This window comes from Fistularia commersonii, chromosome 19 (assembly GCF_037954325.1).
Source record: "Fistularia commersonii isolate RoL2024-O1a breed Wild chromosome 19, RoL_Fcom_v1.0, whole genome shotgun sequence".
NCBI lineage: Eukaryota > Metazoa > Chordata > Actinopteri > Syngnathiformes > Fistulariidae > Fistularia > Fistularia commersonii.
The window spans coordinates 3,806,804-3,812,803 of NC_141302.1; positions in this window are offsets into that span (position 1 = coordinate 3,806,804).

Genomic DNA, 6,000 nt, shown 5'->3' on the forward strand with positions numbered 1-6,000 from the left:
TAATCATAATGACAATTATAAATAAAGTAAATCAATATGTCCAGCTGCTCCAACAAGATTTGACAACAACAGTTTTAAAAGGGATTGTCGACCCACATCGCCCGCTGTTCTACTATTGAAGACTTGTGTCCAAAGTTCAAAGATCAACTTTCAAAACTTGTGAACAAATGCAGGGGGGCGTTAAAGGGTTTGGAGGACAGGGGTTGCATTACAGTCATTGAGCAGACGCTTTCATCCAAAGCGACTTACAAAAATTGCAATTCAATAACCGAAGTACCAGTAGTCGTTATTCAGAAGTCACCACTTTACCAAATAGCCATCTCAAAACTATATACATACATGGATACACTAATTTCTTTTTTTTTTTTTTTTTTTTGGGGGGGGGGGGGGTAAGTGCGATTAGTGGGATAGTGCTTGGTGAAGGGGTACGTTTTCAGCTCACGGCGGAAGATAGGCAGCGACCCCGCTGTTCTGACCTTTTTCGGGAGTTCGTTCCACCACTGAGGAGCCAAGACCGAGAAGAGCCGAGACCGGTTGGATCGGCAGCCAGGGGCTCGGAGTGATGGGGTGGACGGTTGCAGAGAGGTGGCAGATCGGAGGGGACGGCTAGGGACATGTGGCTTGACCATATCCTGAAGATATGACGGGGCTGTCTCATTCACTGCCCGGTTGGCGAGCACCAGGGTCTTCAACTTGATGCGGGCGGCTACCGGTAGCCAGTGAAGGGATATAAGAAGGGGAGTTGTGTGGGGGAATTTGGGACGGTTGAACACCAGGCAGGCTGCCGCTTTCTGAATAAGCTCCAGAGGCCTGATGGTCACCGCTAGGCACCGGCAAGGAGGGAGTCGCAGCAGTCCAGACGAGAGATGACTAGAGCCTGGATGAGTATCTGCGCTGTATCCTCCGTGAGGAATCTGCGAATCTTCCTGATGTTGTGAAGGAGAAATCTGCAGGAATGTGCAACTGCTGCGACGTTCGCTGAAAAATGGAACTCTCGCACCCCTATCAATATTCAAGATTCAAAGCGTTTATTGTCACATGTACAGTGTCAAAACGAGTTACCCTCTCCAGTGAAATTACTGCTTTGCTGTCCGCAGTGCATTGGATATGTGTTGGTTGAAGAGCGTAAACATTGCTATAAATACAATTATAGATATGAATGTGAACATTGCAATAGAACAGTGCCCGAACCATCATTGCCATCGCTCTCCTGTCTCCGCTCCGACCCAGTGCCCCTCTCTGCATCAGTGCTGCTGCAAGGAGAGGAAGTGGAAGAAGAGTCCATTCGTGTGACCTGGGTGAAGCACGGGAAAGTAGAATTACCTAATTTATCACAAATTTGAAATCAATATGAACCACTCAACAGCAATTGCAATAACTATTCATTTTTTAAAAATAGATATCTTTGATGTACTTTTTTATTTTAATAAAGATACAGTGGGTAAAAACAACAACAACAAGACAAAACTATTAATGAATCAATTTGGTGAAATTCTCAATTCCAAAGAGGAGGTAGTCATGTGTCGATTGAAAAATCTCCTTGTTAAGACTGGAACCAAACAACAAAGCATGACTATTTCTACTACTGTGACAGAAAAACACACAATAACCTGTTCCCGTCATTGATAAAAGATATGAAAGTCAAAACATGAGGCTAGTATTGGTTTAAAAAAAAACACAAGAGTGCTCGCCATTATTAACTGCACTATGGCTTCTCTGATGTGATCTATACAGACATGTGAAGGGTTTCTCTTTACCACACAAAATTAGTTCAGTAATAAATCAAATGACCCCATTCTTTCCCATAACATGTAAACGTCATAGGGATTCTTTTTGCTCTCCACTGTAAATTTGTTATAACATCTTACTTGGTAATTCTTGCCAAACTATCTCTAAACTCCCCCTTTTTACATGTCAAAAAAATCTGTGATGTTTGATGTCATTTAGTCTCCTTATGTAGTCCAGCTACATTTCAAAATCCAACGCTGGATCTGCAGACTGATCGAGGAAAGGCCTTTCTCTTTTAACTTGGTTTTATTACCTTATTTATTACATACAGCTCGCAGTGATCGACATGCAGTATCCTTTTTTTTTCCCTCTTCTAACGTATATCATCATACCTGCTACCATAAAATTGTTTTGAAACCATATATGACAGGATCCATCTTCAGATATTAATATCTGGCCATGCTTTCTGAGAAAGCCTTTGCAGAACCCCTAATGAATCTGTCCTCGGCCTCCTCCTGTTTTCTTTTTACATCTTACTGAGAGAACATAATATCACCTTTAATTTTCACACGCTCAACCAACTGCCCACCCTTTTTTTTATCCATCACTTTCTGTCTTTCTTAGAACGGAGGGAATATTATTTAAAGGGTGAATGCATATTATTTAGGTCACTGCTGTTCATTTGTGAACAGCAGTATGGGTTCATGCCTAGAAAGAGTACTACAGATGCAGTATTGGCTTTGAGAATGCTAATAGAGAAGTACAGAGAAGGCCAGAGGGAGCTACATTGTGTTTTTGTTCACCTAGAAAAAGCATATGAAAGGTTGCCAAGAGGATCTTTGGTATTGTATGAGGAAATCTGTGTGGCAGAGAAGTATGCTAGACTGGTGCAAGACATGTATGCCAGCTGTGAGACAGTGGTACGGTGTGCTGTAGGGGTAACAGAGAAGTTCAAGGTGAAGGTGGGACGCCATCATAGATCAGCTCTGAGCCCCTTCTTATTTGCAGTGGTGATGGACAGGCTGACAGATGAACAGATGAGGTTAGACAGGAATCTGGACTATGAGTAGGTTGGAATGGATGGAGAAAAGTGTCAGGGGTACGAAGAGATGGAAGACAATCAGCCAGAATGAAAGGAAAGGTGTACAAGACAGTGGTGAGACCAGCGATACTGTATGGCCTAGAAAAAGTACCAATGACAAAAAGACAGGAGGCAGAGCTAGAGGTCGCAGAGATGAAGATGCTAAGGTTCTCTTTGGGACTGACGAGGATGGATAGGATCAGAAATGAGTCTATCAGAGGAACAACACATGTTAGATGTTTTCAAGAGAAGGTCAGAGAAGCCAGACTGAGATGTCTGGGTCATGTACACAGGAGGGACAGTGAATATATTAGTAGACAGATGCTGAAATTGGAGCTAACAGGCAGGAGGTCGAGAGGAAGACCAAGGAGGAGATTTATGGACGTACTGAGAGAGGATACGATGGTAGTTGGCGTGACAGAGGAGGATACAGAGAATAGGGTTAGATGGAGAAGGTTGCTTCGCTGTGGTGACCCCTGAAGGGAAAAGCCGAAAGGAGAAGAAGAGGAAGAAGACACTTAACAATTTTCCAGTTGAATACTTAAAGCTAGAAGTCGGAAGGAAATCTTAAGAGTCGTAGCTGAGTTGCAGCGTGCTCCTGTAATCTCTACTAAAGAGTAAGCTGATAATCTCAAATCTTAGCATAGTCATAGCTCAGTCTTTTCCAAGTCTTAAAGCTCACGACAATATCAAACGTGTTTGGTATTATCCCAAGTCTTGGCGTCGCTGTAAAGACTGACTCAACAACCAATAGATGAACTCCAACAAAACTGGAAAAAGGAAACCTGATAATCAAAGAATCACAAGAGTGGTAATGGCTGCAAAGGGGGTATTTGTTTGCAGTATGCATGAACGGGAACGCCGAAATCTCAGCATAGTGAGACTATGCTAAGACTTAACGCTCTAAAAACTAATATTATGATGTGAGCTGGTGTGAGCTGATAGTTTCACATGAGTCTCTTAAAATCTTTAGTCTTTAGTCTTTAGATGTAAGCCCAGCATTGGAGTACACATTCTAAAGATGCATTTAAAGCTAGGATGGGACTGGCTCTCATCAAAAACGGATTGCTATAATTCCATAAGTCCAGCATTTTTTTGCAAACATCTAAAGGGTTCCAAATAGCGATTATGGGATCCAGATTAAACAAAGGTCGATAGGCCTTAGGTATGTGTCTCATCACTCAGAATTGACCTGCCAGAGGAGATCAGATCTTTGTCTGCCTCTCAGTCTCGGAAAAACATGCTATTTCTGACTGATGTCTGAAAGAACAATACTGTACAGGAAATCATTGCTGCCCGGTGCCATCAGACTGTGCAACTCATCTGCCCTGGTTAAATCTGTCAGCACTGCAGAGAACTGCATTGAGGCAGCTCCAACATCTCCTGCAAGCCATGCTAACATATTCAATGATCACGGTCATGCATATGCTTCATATGTATATTTCAAAATAATCAGTTGGTTCTTAGTAAGTTATATATACCATTCTGGACATACTCATGCACGCATGCACACACACAGATGCTCATCTGCTGATATCTCTGTTCATGCCAGCTTATGCTATGTCTTATAATGCGTGAATATACCTGACTGCTATGTCCAGGGATAAATGAAGTCTACCGACCTATCTGATAATCTCTTAAAATTGTGAATTGCTGTACATCTTTGCTGAAATAATATAACTTTTGATTGCTTTTGTAAAGGCTTTTCATAACTGTATATTGAAAGCTTGATCTCATTATCAAAGCGGTCAAATTCAACAACACAAGCAAGAAATTCTCATGTTATCAACTTATTACATTAAGCCGCACAAGTACAGACATTGGCATGATATAATCTAATAATTGAATTTGAATTAAGGATGTGAAAGAGACATATATTGTTGTTGTTTGTCACTTATGTTTGGTATTTTGTACACTTTCAGATAATGGCATGGATCATTATGTTCTTAACATTCACTCTCGTATCGCAATAATGCATGCACATTTACAAATGGTGATGACATTTTGAGACCAAGGATATTCAAGAGAAAGCTCTATGGATTTGACCACCAGAGGGCAGGAATGCACAGAATATGGAAACAAGGGGCAAAACAAAATCAATCACAACTGAACGTTCTGACAGCTGGCTGGGCAAGTTGTCCTCTAACATTCGCCCCTGACTTTGTCTTTTAAAAATTATTTCCATTCCACTTGACATTAACAGGGCATGAAGTATATAAGCTGTCAGGACTCAATTTTAGATTTCAGAAACATTTTTCCATCACAATAAACCTTCATTTATGTTACTCATTCATCATGATACATTGAAAAAAAAAGAGCCACACCACTAATAAAAGATACTTTATAAAGTACATAATCCAAATAGAAAAATGTGAAGCAGGAGCTGTGAAAAAATATGAATGAAAACAGCATCAATCTACAATGAGGTGAAACCACAACTCAAATAAAACAAACACATGCATCTGTTATTTGGTTTAATCACTTCAGGGCACATGGGCTGAAGATTAGATTATTTTCCTGAACCAGTTATGATTCATAATTGAATCCAGTTATTGCATTTCTGTCCACGATCAGGACTCCGCTATGTAAAACTACAGGGGTGAAATGACCTCTAAGAAGTGTTTATTTTTTATGGTTACCGATATGGTAGTCGGTTGGGCAATTCGTTTTTTTTTTTGGGGCGCCATGCCGCCATCTGCTGGAGTAAGTTATTCCCACCAGTCAAATATTCAGTTGTTTGTTTTTCAGTACTACAGATGCAGTATTTGCTTTGAGAATGCTAATAAAGAAGTGCACAGAGGGCCAGAGGGAGCTGCAGTGTGTTTTCATAGACTAAGAAAAAGCAAATGACAGGGTGCCAATAGAGGAACTCTGGAATTGTATGAGGAAGTCTGAAGTGGCAGAGACTGGTGCAGGACATGTATGCTCGCTGTGAAACAGTGGTGCGGTGTGCTGTAGGGGTAATAGAGAAGTGGAGGTGGAGGTGGGACTCTGTCAGGGATCAGCTCTGAGCCCCTTCTTGTTTGCAGTGGTGATGGACAGGCTGACAGATGAACAGATGAAGTTAGACGGGAATATGGACTATGATGTTTGCAAATGACATTGTGATCTGTTGAGAGAGCAGAGAACAGGAGGAGGAAAATCTAGAGAGGCGGAGGTATGTGCTGCAAAGGAGAGGAAGGAAAGTTAGT